This window comes from Eupeodes corollae, chromosome 2 (assembly GCF_945859685.1).
Source record: "Eupeodes corollae chromosome 2, idEupCoro1.1, whole genome shotgun sequence".
Taxonomy (NCBI): domain Eukaryota; kingdom Metazoa; phylum Arthropoda; class Insecta; order Diptera; family Syrphidae; genus Eupeodes; species Eupeodes corollae.
This window is the reverse complement of record NC_079148.1, coordinates 4,084,791-4,106,440: the sequence shown is the minus strand read 5'-3', so window position 1 is coordinate 4,106,440 and position 21,650 is coordinate 4,084,791. Positions and strand designations below refer to the sequence as shown.

The following is a 21,650-nucleotide window of genomic DNA, read 5'->3' as shown; positions in this document are numbered from 1 at the left end:
TTGTTCCTGAACACCAATTATTTTTAATAAAATGAAAATTTGTATTTTTAAAATCATGAAATGAGAATAAAAATAAAAATAAACCAGCATAGATGTTCTTATATATCCGTCAAGGCAAGGTATAATGGTCATCTTCTGATGAGCCCAACCATTACATCGGGGCGAAACGCATATAAGAACACCTATGCTGGTTTATTTTTATTTTTATTCTCATATCATGATTTTAAAAATAATTTTTTTTTTCATGATTTTATATCATATTTATTAAAAAACTCTTGACTTGTTTCTTAATTCTGAACCTGGTAAGTACACTATTAGAGTTCTATCTCCTCCAGGCTCACCTGACCATTGTGTCATATCAGCAAATTTCTCGTGTGAAAAAACTCTCTAGTTAAAGAAAGAGCTCCTAAGAGAACCGTTTGGCAATACGAGAAAGCCAACTGGGACGGCCTCAATAATTATTTTAGGATCTTTAACTGGTCACTATGCTTCCTCGATGACGTTGACGCCAGCGCTGATATGATCACAAGTTTGATTCTCCTGGGAATGAGAACTTTTATCCCGAATAGGGTTAAAAGCATCAGACCTAAGGAAAACGCATGGTTTCATGCGAGCTGTAAAGAGGTTATTAGGGTCAAGAAGGTAAATTTCCGTTGTTTTAAAGCCAATCCAACTGAGGAAAACCGGAATAAGTTCAAGCAAGCCAGGAAGGCCTGCAACGCTCATATTCGACGGACCAAATTTTTACATAACCAAAAATTACGGCAAAAAATACTGCAATGTCCCAAAGGCAGTAAAAATGTTTGGTCATTTGTAAAAAATATGAGGAATTCTTCCTCTTCCTCGGTTCCTACGCTCGTTGTGAATGACACTCCATTTGTAAGCTCTTTAGAGAAAGCAAATATCTTTGCTAGGCAGTTCGCCGCCAATTCAACGCTGCGAGTTAATGATTCTTTGGGGCAAATCTTTTTTCGCACTCGTACTGTAGCGAGAGTCCTAAAATATCTTAACATACATAAATCTGCTGGTCCGGATGGTATTCCCGCTATTGTTCTGAAGAGGTGTTCTTCATCGCTGGCAAAACCACTGCGTAAGCTTTTTCATCTGTCCTACTCCTCAGGTCTCGTTCCGAGCGGATGGAATACTGCATTTGTCCAGCCTATCCCAAGAAAGGCGAATCTTCCTCACCCTCTAAATACCGACCGATTGCACTTACGTCCCTCCTTTCCAAGGTCATGGAAACGCTGACTAATTATCAGCTCAAGAAATATCTCGAAGATCGAAAGCTTCTTAATGACCGACAATACGGCTTTCGTAGCAATAGGTAAACTGGTTCATCTCACCGAACAGTGGAACAAATCTTTACATAGTTTTGGAGAAAGTAAGATTATTGCACTTGATATTTCAAAAGCATTTGATAGGGTTTGGCATCAGGCTCTCTTATCGAAAATGCGTGCTTTCGGTTTTCCTGAATCCCTCCTTTATTGGATTAGTAATTCTATCTCCAACACTCTTTCTCATTTTTATTAATGATCTCCTGTCTGCAACATCTAATCTAATACATTGTTTCGCTGACGATAGTACTCTTAGCTTTTCATATTCATTTTCAGATTCACACCCCTCTTCTTCAGATGTGGAACTGCAACGACAAAATATGATAAGCTCGTTAAAGCGAAGTATACACCCCTTGCCATTATCCATAAATGGCACTTGAATCGAGGAAACTGAACATCTCGATATTCTCGGTATGTGTATCATGAACAACCTTTTGTGGAACGATCACATACGCGATGTCGCCAAAAATGCCGCAAGATGTTTATATTTTCTAAGGCGATGCAAGAAGTTTTTCTCCCCCTCTGATCTGGCTGTTATTTACAAGACTTATATACGTCCAAAGCTTGAGTATAACTCCCATTTCTGGGCTGGTGCTCCTGCAACTTACTTAAGCTTCTTGGACAGTACTGAACGTAGAGCACTTAGATTGATTGGTGATAATACCACAATAGGACCATTTACGTCGCTCGAACATCGTCGTTAAGTTTCCTGTCTCATTCCCTTTTACCGTTATTTTAATGGTTTATGCTCTAGAGAAATAGCCAGCTGCATTCCTCCCCTTAAACAGTTCAACCGTAATACTCGCGCTTCTAGGAATGCTCATCAATATACCCTCCAGCCCAAGTTCGGTCGTACTTTCAAGTACAGAGATTCGTTCTTTAGCCGTACTATGCGAATGTGGAATGCCTTGCCACACTCTGTCTTTCCCAGCTATTGCAATATTCAGGAATTCAAAACCAATGTGCACCGGCACCTCCTTTCAACCCCTCTCTCCTTTTCCTAGTGGTCACACTGTGTCTACATAATAAGGGTAGTTATCCCTTTGAGTGTGCGCTTATTATAAAAAAAAATAATAAAAAAAAGATTTAGTAAACTTTGCGAACTAATGGCTTTCCTAGTAAGGTGGTTATTGAAATCTAGAATTAAATTCTGCCTTGAACAAAAATATTTGATCTCTTTCGATGTTTCCAAAACATTGCCGTCATAACTATATCTCCTTAGGTTTTGAGCTTGTGAGGATCTTGAGAACACCATCATTTTTGAATTTTCATCAGTGTTAATGGTAAGCCCCCATCTCTTACAGTATCTTTATAACCGATTCATCATTAATTGTAAGAGATAATAACAATAAACAATAAAAAAGTATTTGATCTCAAATTAGCGATCCTTATGGCTGAAACGCTTTAGCTTCGGCTTCGTCTGCGTTACGTTGGGCCTGCTTTGAGGTTGCTTTGAATGACACCTCTAATATGACATTTCGAACTAGCACTTCTGTCATTAGCAGCTGTTATTTTTTCTCAAAATAAAGAAAAATATAAGTTTTGAAATCGAAAAAATTAAATCGCGGAAGTAGCTTACATGTATTTTGTTTGTTGACTTTTTTAAAAGCTGTAAGGCTGTCAGATAAAGCAAATGTTCAGCATATTTGAACTAGAGCTTCCGTTTGGGGTCACATTACGTCACTTCCTTACGAATGTCAAATGAAACGTGTGGCCGAAGCTTCATTGTGATAGCATGCATTGAATTCCTATGACTGAACTCGTAAACATCAGGCTTTTTTCACACCAATACTTGTTTGAAACCACTCAGAGAAGAATCTGCCATCCCAAACAGCTGCATTTGTGTCCGTGTACAATCCTTTGAATATTTGTATACATTTGGTAGATAGACCAATTTGTGAGATTTTATAAAAAAAGTGCATTTCTGTTGACTAAGGCTGCTTTAAAGTGGACGAAGAACGAATAAACTTTTTTGTTCCTGGCTTGAAACGCTTGAACAATTGATGAAAGTGTAAAAAAATCTGATCAATCGTAGAACAGTGTTTTCTAAAGCCAGCTTGAGTATGAGATAGGATATCTTTTTGATCAACAGTTGTTTCCAGTCTCTCTACAAGGATACCGCAGAATATTTTGGCTATGACATTCATAAATGAAATACCTCTGTAATTTTCAGCGGCCTATTTAATATATTGGAAATACTACAGACTTTAAATGAAGAAGGGATATCAGCATTCGATAAAACTTTTCTGAACAATATTTGTAAGTGGTTAATAAAAATAGGACTCGTATTTAAAAAAAAACTCAAAGATGTTGGATACATTCTGAGACCAGTTTACTCTTTATAATTCATACTTAAAGACAATCCGTCAAATTTCCTTTAACAATCAACATATGACCAAAAGTTTATTGCATTTATCTTTAAATCACACTCACTATTTGCAATAAAGACTTCATAGAGATATTTTAAGAAAGTTCTTGAGATATAGTTAAAATATATGTTCTTAAAGAACCACCCCAATCTAAAAACGTATATAGTCTATAGAAATAATGTAATAGACCTTTCAATTTCATACTCGACTGGACTCCTGTTGAGCATCGCATATACACAAATTCTCTCTGGAATAAACGAAGTAATAAATTGTTTATTGAACTTCTTTTTTAGGAACAATAAATATATCATTCTGTCTTTATTGCTGTCCACTTGTTTTTTTATTTTTTTATTAAATTTTGTTCTGCTATTAAATACTCGTTGGATGAATTTTTATTTTGATGTCAATTTAAAGTTCAAAATTTGTTTAATTTCTTGGATTTATTGTTAAAGGTTGATTAATGATTGATTAATATTTATAGATTTTTTGAGAGTTTCTTATATTTTTAGAATTCTACTGCAACACCAGTTTATTGTTAAAATATTTTTGCACGGTTTTTACAAAATGCGTTCACTCTGTGAAATAACAGAGCATAAAGGTCTTGACTTTAACGTTTAACAGAATATTACTTAAGGTCATTTTTCGAAGCGCTATACACTTCTCCCCTATAACCCCGAGGATTTATTAATTTTTCATCGATTTTTTTTTATAAAACAACTGTAACTGTAGTATTTTAGTTTATTCTTTAATTTCTAAAAACACTCAATGTATAGAGTAGGGCCTTCTAAGTGCAAACAAAATATTTTATCATTATATTTTATATTTAATTATAAGTTTAATTTAAGACAATTGTAATACATAATACAAACAAATCTCCAATCTTTTGGACATTAAGGAAAAGAACTCCCAATCGTAAACATCGGGAGGATAGCTCTGTCCCGCAAATTTTGGCTCCCAAACAATCTTTTTGCTCCTCGCCGTGTTTCACTGTCCACTTCTTCCAAGTGTATGACGGACAACCTTAGTTCACCCGTTTCTCTAGATTGGTGCTTGGGACAGGGAGCTTCTCTCCAAAAAATTATTTCGTGACTGCCTTGTTCTAAGGGCACCACGGAATAGCTTGCCCTGTAATGCAAAGCAATGCTTTCTTCTGTCTTGGAGGCTGGAGTACGAAGAGAATTTAGCCCCTTCTTTAATCCACCATTCATTTCTTTTCAGTGTAGTGTATGACGGACAGACTAAGGCCACCGGTTTCATTTGGATGAAAAAACTCTTAAACCTCAGACTCGTGAAAAAAAACATCACAATTTTTAAAGTCAGAACCTGAGATGCTTCCGGTCCCTATTTACGGGTCCATAACGTGAGTTCATGCGGGTTTCCCATACTTTACTGTTTTTTGAGATAGGCGATGGTATCCGTACCCGTGGCATGGTGGTTAGTGCTTAGGAATGTCATGCCAGAGGTCTTGGGTTCGATCCCTGCCTATGCCATCAAAAGTTTTTTCACGGGTATTGCCTCTTGCGAGGAATTGACAAACTCTCCAAGAATAATTCTTGTTATGAAAAGAGCTTTCTCAAATTGGCCGTTCAGATTCGGCTTAAAACTGTAGGTCCCGTCCATTCCTGAAAACAGTACTCGCACATAGTAATGGTTGTGAGTTGGAAATCACTAGGCCCTAGTTATCAATGGACTGTTGCGCCGTCCAATTTATTATTTAATACGATGGAACCTAAACCTGCGGACGTATACGGAAGCACGTGCACATGCACACTAAGACATCTCTCTAAAAATCTTTGATTAAGACTCTAGGGACCTTGAAATGTCGAAAAATGTCAAAATCATCGATTACAATAACTTGCAATTAAAAGTTAATAAATCACTATTTAGCTGACGATATCGCCGCTAGTTAAAATAATGTAGATAGTCTAGCAAACTTAAAGTTCTACCCCTTAAAAAAAACAACGTTAACAAGAAGTTTTATAGAAAATTCTTTTGACTTAAACCGGAAATTACTTTATGAATCCATATGAACTTTTTTTTTATTTTTTTAAAAGGAAAAAGCTAGAAGCTAAAGCATGTCAGAAAATTCCTGAGGGCAAAATTCTTGACCATATTCCCTTTTATTAGGTTGTACAGTGCCTAGAGAAAGAACCCACTCAGGTAATAGCAAAAATACATATTCTACAAGTTAATACAACGAAATCTTCAACATCCTATTTTTAGCTTAAAATTGTGCAAATAATTTCTCGTTTTGTTTTTATTTCACTATCAAAATACTCACCACCAATCGAAATAAAATTGCCAACACCTTTGCTACTTTCATTTAAATAAAACTCCATAAGCCAAAACATGTGCTGTGATGGTTTTCTTTGAGTTTATTTCGAGGAAAAACTTTTTCATAGAGACTCTGTATTTTTTGGAAGGGGGCCTCCAGCAATTTAAGTGCCTAGGTGGTTTTTTTTTGTCATACGTAGCGTAGGGCTTATCTTGTTTTGGATTGTATCTCCCGCAAAGCTATTCAAATAAATAGCCAACCTCGGTCTCGTATCCGATGATCCCTTGTAATATGTATTTTAAGCTCCAGTAACCAAAGCTTTACATATATTGTGACTTTTTATACAGATACGGTTATACGGTATAGCACAATGCCAAATGTCAATTTAATAATAATTACTTAGAGTTAAATATAAATTGAAAATATTACTCATACGCCCCAGAGGCCACCCCAACTCTTATACATCGAACAATCGAATCGAATGGAATGGAGCAAAAAAGAGGAATGCATAAACAAAACAAAAAAGAAAATTTGTTTCAACATTTCACAACCAATTTGATGTACCACTGCACAGCAACAAGTGGGTGTGTCTGCCACCCACCAGACTCATTTGCCTACAACCTCTCCAAATACCACTTCTGCCGCAATTAAAAGACACCCCTTCCATTTTCCAATCGACCACCCTTGCAATTTTCTGTAATTAATTGCTAATATGTAGGTATCCTTAAAAATCATCGAGGCAAACCACATCGATTCGATTCAACAGCAGAAAATACGTTATCCTTCTCAGGACTCACGTTTATCGTTTCTTGCTTCTCATTTCTAGTCCCTGTATAAGCGCGCAAGAATGATGAATGAATTTCACCTGAGCGTTGAGCGTTTGTAGTTTGTACGATGTGTTATGGCAGACGGAATGTTGATGATGGGTGATGCGCTGCGCAGGTTCTTGGCCTTAGCCATCACCCTCCTCCACAGGGACACCCTGATGATGTCCTGTCAGGATTCAGAACAGAACAGGACAGGACAGGGAAAACTGATGTATTTTGCAGGCTTGAGAGGTAGGTACATGTGTCAGCGCGTAAGACCCTCAACACTCAACTTCAGAGTTCAGAAGTGGGATGACGACAATGACAACAACAGCAACAACAACAACGAACGACCTAACAAGACAAGACCGAAAAAAAAGAAAGTCCTGCGAAAGGGAAAATTTACTGTAAACAAGGAACGATTCAACAGGTTCTAGTCAGTCGTTGTCGTGCCTTCTCACTGAGCGGTAGTTGGTTCTCAAACACTGGGCTAAGAAAATTATAAACGAATATCGTCAGTTGTGCTCTTTAGAGAATCCTTGACGTTGTTTTGCTTTTTAGTCCTCTGCACTCTTACCTCCCATATTAAGGAAAGCACGAATTAGTTGAGACATTTTTTATTTGGTTTTCTTATTTTTTCGGTGATAAAATACATTTTCCGTGAGTGGATGCAATTGCAATTCAGTGCAGATGTGATTTGACTTTTTGGATGCATTTGGAAAAAGAGTTAAAAGAAATAAACATCCCTTTTGTATATCCTTTGGATCTTTTGTGGGTGTTTTAAAAAAAGAAACAGGATTAAATATCCAATTGGATTAAATTTAAGATTTTGGTGTGTGGAGAATTTTCAGCATCGTTGTTTCGGATTATAAAAGGATTAAAAATTGCAGAGTTGTCTGAAGGAGGAATAATCTTCTTTCCAGTTCTTTTGTTGGTTGGCAGTTTGAACTTTATGGTGTTGGATTAATTAAAAATGAATTTGAAATTATTTGTATTGGATTTTTATTTTAAATAGAATCACAGCAAAAACATTTCGAATACTCCAAGCTATAGCTATGTAAGTAAAACAGAGATTTTTATTTTCTCCCTTGAGCTAGTAAATGTTTTTGATTTATTAATTTTCTTTTAACAAACACAATTTTCTGTCTTTCTTATTCATAAGAAAAAACTTTGATTAATGTTCGAGTTGTTGTTGTTGTTGTTATTGCTGACCATTGTTTATAAAAAAATCCTCTTTATTTTACCTTTCTTGGGGGGATATTAAAAAATTTGTTTTTGTTTAGTATTCTGTGCGTATAAATTGAATTAACCTTTTCTGTCGGATGTTGTCAGTTCAGTGTAGCGTTCAAGATTTGTTTTTAAAAAGGTATTTACAGATAATAACTAGCTATAGGGTTAGTTTACTTGGAAATTTAATTTCAAAACTCAATTGGAAGGGGAGCTTTTTAAAATTATTTTTACACAAAAACAGTCGATAAAAGAAATGAAAATTTAGATGAAAAGGAAAAATATTGGGTTGGGGCAAAAAATCAAAAATAGAAATCAAAAAAATACAAAATCCCGATAATCCAAAATCTGTTTTGAACCCAGAATCGAACAGAAAATCGAGAAACCTGAAAAACTTGAAACCAAAGTAATATTGTTGGAAAAATCTAATAAATGTTTTTTTTTTTTAATACAAACTTTAATTTTATAGCAAAAAGATTGCTGTGGAAATAAGTAAATTTCGAAATAAATATTAGAATCAGAAATTTGATTAGTTGTAAAAGAATGCTAAACCTTTTTGGAACATAGCTAAAATTATCAAACAAATAAAAACAGACAAATACCTAACCTTAAAAATAATGATAAAGTTGTTTATCTAAATTCAGATACAACCTTTTTGAAAAATCATTGAGTATCTCAACACTTTAGAAATAGCAAATACAGTTCACTTACAAATCACTGAAACTCCTAAGGATCAGTTGATATCCGGAAAGGATGTTAAATACACCATTTTTTAAAAGTCAAAATATCATATATCTTAAAAAACTACCACAACAGGCCTCGAACTTCTTACGTGTCTGAACTCGTGTCTTTAAACTCAATATTTTCCATTGAATTGGAAATATGCAAACGTAATACCGATTCCTAAACCTGGAAAACCGTCAAAACTCCCAAAAAGCTAATAAGTTTATAAATAAATACAATTAGGTGGCGCAACAGTCCGTTGGGAAATAGGACCTAATGACTTAGAACTCTCACCCATTCCTGTGTGCGAGTAATTGCAGAAATAGAGGGACCTACAGTTTACATGGCGAATCCGAATGGCTTATTTGAGAATGCACTTTTTTATTACTTTAGGATTACTCTTGGAGAATTTGTCAATTCCTCGCAAGAGGCAGTTCCCAGACCAATAAGTTTGCAGATGATACAGAAGTCTTTTCATTGCATGAATTTAGTTTTAACATTGAGACAAATTTGAAAAATGCGATAGAATTGATGACAAATTACTAAACAAAATTTAAAATGGAACTGAATGCTAGCAAACTACAATCTATCTTTTTCAGTAGAAACAGAAAATCTTGTTTGTAAATGTTAACTGGGATCCAAGTGTGAAATATTTTGGAATTTATTGAGACCAAAAAGTCACTTTTAGAGAACATATCTGCAAAAAGCTAGCAATGTCACAAAAAAAGTACTGTCTTAGCAAAGACAGTAAAATGATTATTCAAAAAGTTGAATTAAAAAACTGCAAGTATCACAACCGAAACTTTTTAAAATTATGCTTAACCTTCCACGATATTATTCCACCGTGGACTTACATGAGAAGCCAAATGTTTATTCGATTTCTCTAAGAATTAATAAACTGACTTACACCTTCTTGTTAAATTGTGAAACCTCTGGAAACCCGCTTATTAATCAAATGATTCAAAAAATTAAGGGTGGTTAGATTTTAAGGGCCGATGTTGGTTTTGAATATAACACAAATTATTTCTGTCGATTTGTTTTGCTTTAAAGTTTGTAGGTTTTCGTGTTGGGTTAAAAAAGTTGTCCGTTGAATTATTCTTAAAAAATTTAAGACTACCAACTATATTTTTTATATAAAGAAATAGTTTAGTTTGAAAATCAGTTTTGTTAAATACATTTTTAGTCGAAAACAAATTTGTACCAATTTTAGTAGCATTTCTAAATTTTTACACATTCAACTAATGAAAATATTTTGAGAGATATCAAGAACCGAACATCAATTTTTACCAAATCGCGTACTATTTTTTGTAGATCTTATTTTTTTTATGAAAGACGGATTGTTGGATTTTTATAAAAAAACTATAGTGAATATTGAAAACAATATTTTCTGATAAATACAAAAGTTTGAAGACAATATTTTTGATTCGGAAGTAAATTTTTACCAAGTTTTAATATTGTTTTTTTTTTGTTAGGTTTTTATTTTTTGTCAAAAAACTGATAATTAGATTGTTCTCAAAACTTTACTGAATGTTGACAACTATATTTTTTAAAAGATAAAAGTAGTTTTAAGCCAATACCGCAAAGTTTTGAAAAGATATTTGAGTTGATATTTATCAACTTTGAGTAATGGTTTTTTTCAGGTTTTTATTTTTTATAGAAAAATTGTGAATTCGATTTTTCTCAAAATTTTACCAGATATTAAAAATGTTATTTTTCGTTGCACAAATTTTTTTTGGAGATAAAATCATATTGCATTCGAAAAATTTTCGAGGTGACAAAAATTTTAATTCAGTTGTTTTGATTTATTATAAAAAAAAATTAAATGGATTTTTTCCAAAAATATATTTGTTTGGTATCACGTTACAATACATAATATAAAATTGAATTCATGTCTCTGGCTTTATTGGTTCGTAAGATATTTAGGGTTAATCAAAATGTTCACCTTTTTTTTTAAACTGCTATGGTAAAAAAAACCACCCACAAGCAATTTTCTTGAGGGCCCTTTCAGCATCTTTGTGCTTTATTATCTGTATAACAAAATTTATTTCAAGTCAATATCTCTTCTGGTTCTTGAGCTATGGAAGACGAAAAAAAACCTCGCAAACGTACGGACGTCTAGAAATGCCAACATTTTCAATTTGACAAATCGGACCCGATACAATAACTTAAGTTAATAATTGTTCTCTACTTATTGACGAATCTAGTGAGGTGGAAATGTGCCTCATCATGGAGATGATTTTCTTCAAAATTTATTCATCCACTGTTTCCATTTCTGAACACAGACGATGCTTAAAATCGTCAAGAGGTTTTAGTTCTTATGTATAATGTTCATCGACGACGACCGTGAGGGGTGCAATTTTCGGGCACGCCGAACCGACGGCTTTCAATTTTTTGCAAGATATTTCCGACTTTACGTACATTATGGCGATTGTATTGACCGTAAAAATTACGAAGTGCAAGATATGCATTTTTATTTGAGAACACACACTTTCATTATAAGCCTGAATAACTTAAACGCGTTGATCTATTGTGCATCTTTCCATAGTTAAAATTGAATTAGACTTAAATTAAAAAATCTCAAACGAAACGTACGAAAAAACTTGACATTTCTCGGAGTGGTTCACATTCAACATCTGCCATTAAAATTTAAGCGCCCTTTACATAACAAGTAAAAACTAATTTTCATAAATAGATGAAGGTATTGGTGTCTTAATTCTTTCATAAATGTATCTGATGTAAGAGAGTTGGACCAAGTACTGTACCATGAGGAATTCCATATGAAATATTTTGCAAAGAATATTTATTGTTTTGAACTCTTTCTAAAAAATGTCTGCCATCTAAAAAGCTTTGGATAATTTTAACTGTGCTCATTGGGTTTAATTTTAATTATTTAATTTCTGAATTTTTATTTTATGTGGTTATTTATTCTGAAAATTTGATGTCTGGTGTTTTGAAAGGATTTGAATCCAAATTGATAATCAGGCAGAATATTGTTTGCATCTAGTTGATGATCAATAATTTCTTTGATTAATTTTGCTTATAGAACTCAGTAGGCTTATAGGCCAGGCTTTGCAATTTTTGTAAAACAATAGCAGTTTTCCAACAATCTGGAAAGTAGCTAAGTGAAAGACAAACACTGAAAATTTAGGGACGGTATCGGAAGCCTGGTATCGGGACAGCTTTCAAAAGTTTGTTACTTATAACGTCAATGCCGGAGCATGTTGTCTCGTGATGTTTTGAGAAGTTTGAAGCTAACAAGTTTGTCTTTTTTTTTAACTGTTATTAACAGATTGTGATGTGTTTTGAGAGGTGGAATACCTAAACCCCGTTTTTTTGATAATCTTTACAACTTTCTAAAAAACTTTTTACTTTATTTCTCAAAGGACGAAAGAAGACTATTCCAACGAGAGTTTTTGTATTCATACATTTATTTTGCTATTTCTGTGTTTAAAAGTTTGTGCTTTTGAGAAATTTCCAATAGGTACAGGATATAAGCAGGCAACCTTAATTTTGGTCATTCTTTGGTCATGGACTTTCATCAAATGTATATCAGATTTTTCTTAATGACAGATGAGGGTTATAGAACTTAAAACTTCACTTTTATTTTACAATATTAAGCGCTTTAGGGCCAGGTTGTAGTAAGGAAACCCAAATGAAAATTTGTATTCCAATTGATATCATTAATAAAATATTGTTCATTATCAAACCCGTGGCATGATGGTTGGTGCGTTGGACTGTCATGCGAGTGGTCTTGGGTTGGATCCCTGCCTATGCCACCTAAAGTTTTTTCACGGGCACTGCCTCTTGCGAGGAATTGACAAATTCTCCAAGAGTAATTCTTGTCATGAAAAGTGCTTTCTCAAATTTGCCGTTCGGATTCGGCTTAAAACTGTAGGTCCCTTCCATCCCTCACAACAGTACTCGCACACAGGAATGGTTGAGAGTTGTCAGTGCCATAGTTCTCAAACGGACTTTTGCGCCACCCAATTTATTTATTTATATCAAATAATAAATGGGGGTAGATTTTCCTTCTACGTATTTCAGGCTAAGAATTTCTTAGTTACTTCAGATTGTCTTATTTATTGAGTGTGTTACTTTTGGTATTCCGCAAGGCAGTCATTTGTGTCCTATATTGTTTAGCTTATGCAACAATGTATCGAATTTTTCTACACGAAACTCAAAAGTGATTTTATTGATATGAACTTAAACGACCTGAACAAACTGTCTTTTGTTGAATATTCACAAGTCTAAAACTATACTTTTGAAAATGTTGTCATTGAATTAAACTAACCTTTACAATGCTACCTCAAAGTTTATTGTAATATAAACACATACTAATATGTTGGTATTAAAACCAAATAAAGGTTCTTAATTATTTATTAAAATATTAATGCCAATTAAAAATATTGATTAAAATGTTAATTGTCAAAAGAGAATTTGTTTGAAATTTAAAACAATAATTAATAATCCCTTAAATGAATATGAACAAATGTGTAAGTATTCATATAAATACAAAATAAGCATCAACAAAACTTAAAAAGCTTATTTGTATATTTCATTGAAAAAATGGACCGATTTGTTTGGTTTGGGTATAATAGCGCAATGTTAAAAATACGTACAAACAATTGGCAGTGTTGGAAAAATAAAACCAAATGAACAAAGAAAATTTTGTATTTTTGTTCTTTTTATTTTTACAGAAAGAAAAACAAAACAAATATTTTTTTATTGACAAAAGTTATGTTACAAATCACAAAAGAAAAAAGTCGACTTCGTATATTTGTTTTTTGGAAAGGAAATGATTCTTGCCTATTTGTTCGGAAAACAATAAAACCAAAAGCTAAACAAAACAAAGAAAAGTTTAAACGAGAGATAAAGTATATTTTTTTTAAAGGAAATATACAAAACAAAAATATTCCCAACCTAAACCAAAAACAAAAAAAAATTAAAGTCTTGAATCCTTAGAAATGTTGGCCATTAATTTTGCCAATAAAATAAATACATACAACACATTTTACCTTAATCAGGATGTATCGAAAGTCTCGAAGTCGGAGTCGGGAAAGAAATTAAAAATTTAAAAATTTAAAAATGCTTCAAAGCGAATATTCAAGCACGTGCCTTAAAATGTTCCTAAAAATGCTAATTAAAATAAAACAGACGGAAATAAATTCATGACATTCTCAAAAATAAAAAAGGTTTCACAAAGATGTAACAATTGAGTAATTTATATTCAGTTATGTTTGTTTTCTTTAATTTAAAAGGCTTCTTCTTTATTTACAACTTTTCAAACAGAGAATTTGTTTTCTATCCAAAATGTGGAACTCTTTAAGATCATACTTAATTAGATTGAGAAAAGGAAACTTTTAAGAAAGAAATTTGGCGGCGTCTTGTGTGAAGCAAAAATAAAACTTTCCAATAAACTCAAACATTTTTTTCTTGAATAAATTATTTTCTTATCGGTGTTGGATTAAAGTGACTAAACAAGTGCATTCATTTTATTTTGATTTGCGTGCTATTTTGACAGCTTTTTGTTACATTTTATAGTTAAAAACTGAAAATGGAAACACTTTTCAATCAAGCGATGAAATTGTTCAAATTTAATTCAAAATTAGTATTTTGATACTGAAATATTGTAATAAAAAAGGTTTAGGCTTTAGACAATCTTTTGAAGACCTTAATGATTAAGGACTTGCTGAGCCCCGTGGCGCGGCGTTACACGCTTGATTTATTTTAGAACAAATGTGGTTATCATAAAAAAGGTAATAGTAAGACAACTTTAAAAGATAGGCATATGGTAAAGTGGTCTTTCATTATCCTCAACATATACACTGCATTTCTACTACGACGTTCCTTTGCTACGAACGCATCCCGCAATCGTCGTCAAACCAAGAGAGGTTTCCTTTGGTGGCCGTGTGGCAACTAGACTCTCAGATGTGGCATCTCTAAAGGTTGCTATCTAACACTCAAAGATTTTTTCAAATCAGACTAGTAGTTCCAGAGAATATCACGTTCAAACAAACAAACAAGCAAACAGACAAATTGTTAGGTACTGAATATCTTCTTAATGCAAAATGTCTTCCCTTAAAAACTCAAAATTCAACAAAAATCATTGAACTTTATATTTTTAAATTTAACTAAAAGCTAAAGTGGTATAAAAGAGGTATTTGTTTGTATCAAGGCTTAGTATATCTCCCTGTATATGCATTCGAGTGATTGTGATTTTCGAAATGATAATCTATTCAAACGTACCATAACACTTACTTACTTACTTAAGGTGGCGCTACAGTCCGGGGCGGACCTGGGCCTCAACCAACAAGCGTCTCCAGCCAGCTCGGTCCCTAGCTAGCTGTCTCCAGTTTCGCACGCCAAGTTGGTTGAGGTCCTCTCCCACCTGGGTGCGCCACCTGAGTCGCGGTCTTCCTCTACTGCGCCGTCCCTCGGGATTGGATTCGAAGACCTTCCGGGCTGGAGCGTTGATGTCCATCCGCTCTACATGACCTAGCCATCTAAGCCGTTGGACTTTGATTCTGCTAACTAGGTCAGTGTCGCTGTACAGCCCGTACAGCTCGTCGTTATATCTTCTCCTCCATTCTCCATCTATGCGTACGGGACCAAAAATCGCCCGAAGAATTTTTCTCTCGAAGCATCCTAAGACGCTCTCATCTTTCTTTGACAGGGTCCAGGCCTCAGCGCCATAAATGAGAACCGGGATGATGAGTGTCTTATAGATGGTGATTTTACATGCTCGAGAGAGGACTTTACTTCTCAATTGCCTTCTAAGTCCAAAGAAGCAGCGATTTGCAAGAGTTATTCTTCGTTTGATTTCAGCGCTGGTGTCGTTGTCTGCATTAATAGCGGTGCCTAGGTAGACAAAGTCCTTAACTACCTCAAAGTTATAGCTGTCCATGGTGACGTTTTGTCCAAGACGTCGTCGTTCAGTGTCCTTTTTTGATGACAGCATATACTTGGTCTTGCCCTCATTGACCACTAAACCCATCTTCTTCGCTTCCTTCGCAATGCTCAAAAACGCTCCACTGACATCACGCTTTGATCTTCCAATTATGTCAATATCATCTGCGTATCCGAGTAATTGGATGGATCTTTGGAAGATTGTGCCTCTAGTGTTTACGGTTGAGTTTTGCACAATTCTTTCCAGAACGATGTTGAAGAAGTCGCATGACAGTGCATCGCCTTGTCTAAAACCTTTTTTGACATCAAATGCATCGGTAAGATCTTTTCCGACCTTGATAGAGCAGCGTGCATTCTCCATCGTCATTCTGCACAAACGGATAAGTTTGACAGGGATGCCAAAACTAGACATTGCTCGGTAGAGCTCTTCCCTATAGATGCTGTCATACGCGGCTTTAAAATCGATAAAGAGATGGTGGGTATCGATTTGAAGCTCCTGGGTTTTTTCCAAGATCTGCCGTAGTGTGAATATTTGGTCGATAGTGGACTTTCCTGGTCTGAAGCCACACTGATAAGGACCAATCAGGTTGTTGACGAATGGCTTCAGACGTTCACATAATACGGCAGAGAGGATCTTATACGCAATGTTAAGGAGACTGATGCCTCTGTAGTTGGCGCAGTTTAGAGGGTCTCCTTTCTTATGTATCGGGCACACTATGCTGAGATTCCACTCATCGGGCATGCTTTCTTCCGACCAAATTTTGCAGATGAGTTGGTGCATGCTCCCTACCAAGTCATCGCCTGCTGCTTTGAATAGTTCGGCGGTGATGCCGTCAGCTCCAGCAGCTTTGTTTGACTTAAGTTTAGATATAGCTATCTTCACTTCGTCAAGGTCGGGTAGGCGGAATTGTTGATCTGCGTCGCCGAGGTTGAGTGGTTCTATCTCCCTTACAGCGGAATTCGGTTCGTCATCGCCGTTATATAATTTGGAGAAGTGATCTTTCCATATTCTCAGCATCGACTGTGGTTCTACTACGATGTTCCCTTGATCGTCTTTACAGGCTTCGGTTCGTGGCTGGTACCCTTGGGAGGTTTTTTTTACCTTTTGGTAAAATTTACGAACCTCATTCCTGTTGTGACATCCCTCTATCTCCTCGATCGCGCGCTTCTCATGCTCTCTTTTTTTCCGTCTAAGAAGCCGGTGTTCCTCTCTCCTCTTCTGCTCGTAGAGCTCGCGAGCAGCTCTAGTCCTTTTGTGCAGCGCCGTTTTGTATGCCTCTTGTTTCGCTGCGTGCGCTTGCCGGCATTCGTCGTCAAACCAGGGGTTTCGCTGTGGTGGCCGTGTGAAACCTAGCACTTCAGAGGCGGCATCTCTGATGGCTGCAAGGCAATGTTGCCACTGGTTTTCAATGCTTAATGCAGGAAGCATAGGACTCCTTAGGAGGTTACTAGAGACTCGATCGGAAAAGGACATGGCAGTCTCTTGCGATTGTAGCCGTCTAACGTCGAATCTTCTGACAGTACCTCCTTGTTTTGGCTTGGATCGGGATATCCGTAGCCGTACCTTGGCTACAACGAGGTAGTGGTCCGAGTCAATGTTGGCCTCTCGGAATGTTCGGATATCCTGGATACTGGAGAAGTGTCGTGCGTCGATCGCAATGTGGTCAATCTGGTTGACGGTTGATTGATCAGGAGATTTCCATGTCCCCTTGTGGATATTAAGATGCGTGAACTGCGTACTAGCTACCAGAACGTCTCGCCCCGCAGCGAAATCGACCAGCCTGAATCCGTTGTCGGAGGTGGTGTCGTGCAGGCTGTATCTCCCGATTATGCCACCAAAGATGTCTTCTCTTCCTAGCTTGGCATTAAAATCTCCTAAGACAATTTTAATGTCATAGCCAGGGCACTGCTCATATGTCTTGTCCAAGAGCTCGAAGAACATATCTTTGGTGTCTTCATCTTTCTCCTCTGTTGGGGCATGCGCGCATATTAGGCTTATGTTGGCGAATTTAGCCTTGATGCGGATTGTCGTGATGCGCTCGCTCACACTGTTGAAACTCAAGACTTTTTGCCTGAGCCTAGTTCCAACAACAAATCCACACCCAAATAGACGCTGTCTTTGTTCTCGGTAGCAGTCGCCGTAGTAGATATCGCAGTCTTTTAGTTTGCGTTTACCCGGTCCATCCCATCGCACTTCTTGGATGGCTGTAATATCTGCCTTGCAGCAGTTTAGGGCTTCCGCTAATTGTTCGGCTGCACGTGGTCTGTTAAGGGACCTAACATTCCACGTACATATCCGAAGTTCGTTGTCCTTATTTCGTTTGCGTGGGTTGTCAACAGTGAATCCGTCCGTATCCGAGGCTTGTTGTTGCTTCGAAACTATGATAACAACTTTATATAAAATAGATAGGATAAGTACCTTTTTTTTATGGTCTTGCCATTGCCATCAATCATTTCTTTTTTATCATTTCACACTGATTCAATGCAAACATAATCATTGGGCTACCTTGATAACAACCTTCAAGCTTGAAGGGTGAAATGATTTTAGTCCTTCGATAGAAAAAAAAAAGAAAATTTAAACTTCCTGCTGACGTTAACATTGAACAACCTTTTCTGAGATAATCGAGGAGTCAATTTTGTTCACTTTATTCACATATTATATTAAATCGATGTGACATTTTATTTGTATATAGACTGGAAAGTAATGTTGCAATGTTTGAGTTTTGAGTTTGAGAACAGTTCAGGCGGTAAAACAATCATAATTTGCTTGATGGTTGATAGAAAGTATGGACATAAATAAATGTTCAACTCGTTAATGAGACAACGTTTAAAAAGATTTGAAAAGTTCAAGAAACAGAGGTACCTTTTTGGGTGGAAACTCGTACTCTATTTCGAACAATTAGGTCACGTTTTTTAAATTTTAATCTTAGACCATAAATAGTTATGTTAATTTTTTTTTTATTTTTGTTAGGTATATTTTAAAATTACAATGATTTTTGAAAGTACAACTTTTAAAATTGAAAGTAAACTGATATAATTTTTTAATAACTTTTGTGCTTTATAATAAATCTCCAGTTAATAATTTTGCAACTATTTTTAATACTTCAAAAAATTGACATTTAATTAACAATTATGACCGATACATTTTTAAGTTAATCGATTAATCCATTAAATTTGTTTTTTAGATACAAAGTTTTTGAAATATATCAATTTTAAAATCTTAAAAAGTGTATAAAACCATGTTTTTAAACAAGTCACAATTGTTAACAACAACATTTTTAAATGATTAGTGAGAATAACAACAATGATTCTTTTACATCACTCGGTCAATATCGTAACATTCTTTACTTCAGAATTATTTACCAGTGTTCTAAAGAATAGTCTAATAGCCAGTTCTCCTTAAACAGCTTAAGCATAATACTAGTGCTGCTAGAAGGTTTCATCAGTTTACCCTTGAGTCGTACTGTGAAGTCATGATATTCGTTCTTTAACCGTACTACGCGAATGTGGAATAACATACCACACCCTGTCTTTTTTTGACAGTTGAATGTTTAAGAACTTGAAACTTAGTTTTAAAAAAATACGTTTTAGAATTTATTTCTATTGCTTATTTTAATTCTGAACTTGGGTCTTAGCTATATGACCAAAACCACAAAAATGTCTATTTTTAATGTTCTTTTTTTTCAGTATGTCTAAATAACTTGATGTGAAACCCTAGTTATGATTTGTGATAAGAACTGAGAATTGAATATTTTAAACTGAGGAGAAATTAGCAAAGGTGATAAGAGTCTATTACATTTTTTGAAAGAACTTTTCGTCTGCGTAAGACGATTTAAATCAATTCAATTTCATTGAAAAATGTTAGATTAGAATTATCAAAATTTATTGTTTGCTATTTTGAAATTTAAGAGCTATCAATTTGACTATCGCCTAACATAGATCAAGTTCGTCCATTTTGAATGTCATTTATCAAAAATCATCTAAGTCGATTCCAGCCCTGTTTTTACGTTTAATATTGCTTAAGCATAAACTGTGTAGATTTTTTTCTCAAACTAAGTGCGATAAGTGAATGTTAAAAACTGATAGTTCAATTTTTATACTGACAATGATTTACCTGAATATTGAAGATGGGATTTAAAATTTGAAAAGCCTACACACATTTTATTAAAAAAAAATATCATGGATTTGCATTGCCTTTTTTTTAATTTTTAAATGTTGTATTTGAAAACCAGGATTTGTAGGACAGAATTTGATTGTTAGCTTCAAAAACGATACAATTTAATTTCTTCAACAGAAAAACCAGAGTTGTAAAAGCTAAAGACTTTTAGTGACTTTGACTTGATAAAATTCAATTTTAAATACAATTTAATTTTGAAACTTAAATCATTTGGGTTCTTTAAATCATTTTATCTTTTTTTTTGCAAATCTATTTATTTATATATGCAGTGTTGGCCAAAACAAAAGCAACTGTAATTAACTCGATTACTAAATAATTAAAAGACAAATGTAGCATTCAATTCTTGTTAACTTCCCATTGGAAGTTATTGTAATGGCTCCGATTTGTCAAATTGAAAATTTTGACATTTCTCGATGTTTCAAGGTCCCTAGAGTCGAAATAAAAGATTTTTAGAAAGATGTCTGTGAGTGAGTGTGTACGTACGTTTGTACGTCCGTACGTTCGCGACGTTTTTTTCGTTGTCCATAGCTCAAGAACCAGAAGAGATATCGATTTCAAATAAATTTTGTTATACAGATAATAAGGCAGAAAGGGCTCTCAAGAAAATTGCGTTTGTGGTTTTTTTACCATAGCAGTTTGAAAAAAAAGGTGAAAATTTTGACTAACCCTAAATATCTTACGAACCAAAAACGCTAGAGACTTGAATTAAATTTTATATAATACATTGTGACGTGAAATCAAAGAAGTATATTTTTTGAAAAAAATCCATTTAAGGTTTTTTTTATAAATCAAAAAACTGAAAAAAATGTTGTCACCTCCAAAATCTTACTACTAAAATATGATTTCATCTCCAAAACAATTTTGTGGAACGAAAAATAATGTTTTTGACATCTGATAAAATGTTGAGAAAAATCGAATTGATAGTTTTTTTATAAAAAATAAAAATCTAAAAAAAACATTACTTAAAGTTGGTAAAAATTGAATATCGATTCAAATATCTTTTCAAAAACGTAAAAGTTAGGCTTCAAACTTATTTTATCTTATAAGAAATATTGTTTTCAACATTCTGAGAAATGTTGAAAAAACTCGAATTGACAGTTTTTTTTACAAAAAAATAGAAACTTAAAAAAAAAGTTTATAAAAGTTGGTAAAAATTGATTTTCGACTCAAATATCTTTTCAAAACTTTGAGATATTAGCTTTAATTTACTTTTATCTTTAAAAGAATTGTGTTGTCAACATGCAGTAAAATTTTGAAAAAACTCGAATTGATAGTTTCTTTTACGAAAAATTAACAAAAGTTGGTAAAAAATGATTTTCGACTCAAATATCTTTTTAAAAATTAGAGATAATAGCTTCTAAATAATTTTTACTTATAAGACATTTTGTTTTTAACATTAGGACAAATTTTGAGAAAAATCGAATTGACAGTTTTTGTACAAAAAATTAAAAACCTAAACAAAATTTAACAAAAGTTGGTAAAAATTGATTTTCAACTTAAATATCTTTTCAGAAATTTTAAATAATGGCTTCAAACTAATTTTATCTTTTAAGAAATATTGTTTTCAATAGTCGATAAAATGTTGAAAAAAATCGAATTGACAGTTTTTATACAAAAAATAAAACTCTAACAATACTAAAACTTGGTAAAAATTTACTTTCGACTCAAATAGCTTTTCAAAAATTAAAAATATTGGCTTCAAACTTAATTTATTTCACAGAAAATATTGTTTTCGATATTCAGTTATTTTTATATAAAAATCCAACAGTCCGTTTTTTCATAAAAAATTAAATCTACAAAAAATAGTACGCAAATTTGGTAAAAATTGATACG

At 34.1% G+C, this 21,650-nt stretch overlaps 1 protein-coding gene across 5 annotated transcripts in view; it reads left to right on the top strand.

Moving 5' to 3' along the window:
• The window catches only part of LOC129945467 (uncharacterized), an 89,901-nt gene that overhangs the window by 28,086 nt on the left and 40,165 nt on the right, over positions 1 to 21,650 (top strand). The window lies entirely within an intron of this gene.